Raw genomic sequence first — 576 nt, 5'->3', positions numbered from 1 at the left:
ACACACACACAGACAGACACACTCACACTCTCTCACACACACTCACACACAGACACACACACACAGACACACTCACACACACACACTCTCACACACACACACACTCACACACAGACACACACACTCACACACACACAGACTCACACAGAGACACACACACACACACACACATTTCACTCAGCTTGGGTTCCCCAGCAAAATGGTCTATCATACAACATTCAGTGCGACATGTTCACAGAGCGGCCGATTAACAGCCTTTGCGATGATCTTCAGCTTCCGGCGAAGTTCTAGAAGTGTCTGAAATTTAGCATTGTAGCCGCACAGCGTGACCGCTACACTAACATGGCAAACTTGGTCAAATCCATCAGTTCTTCCTTAAAAGCGCTCTCATTGTATCAACCTGGTATTGAGTTGCCAGACAGACGTCGAGCTGCATTCGTGCAGTCTGATTGGAGCTTGTGATTTCTGGTTTAGTGTGCAGTATGCATCAGACGGTCCGTGAACGGTCCGTGGACGTGTCGTCTGAGGCTAAGACTAGTTTTACATATATTAAGATTGTCATGCATTCCCTTACAG

Source organism: Xyrauchen texanus, chromosome 20 (assembly GCF_025860055.1).
Source record: "Xyrauchen texanus isolate HMW12.3.18 chromosome 20, RBS_HiC_50CHRs, whole genome shotgun sequence".
NCBI lineage: Eukaryota > Metazoa > Chordata > Actinopteri > Cypriniformes > Catostomidae > Xyrauchen > Xyrauchen texanus.
This window is presented reverse-complemented; position numbering follows the sequence as displayed.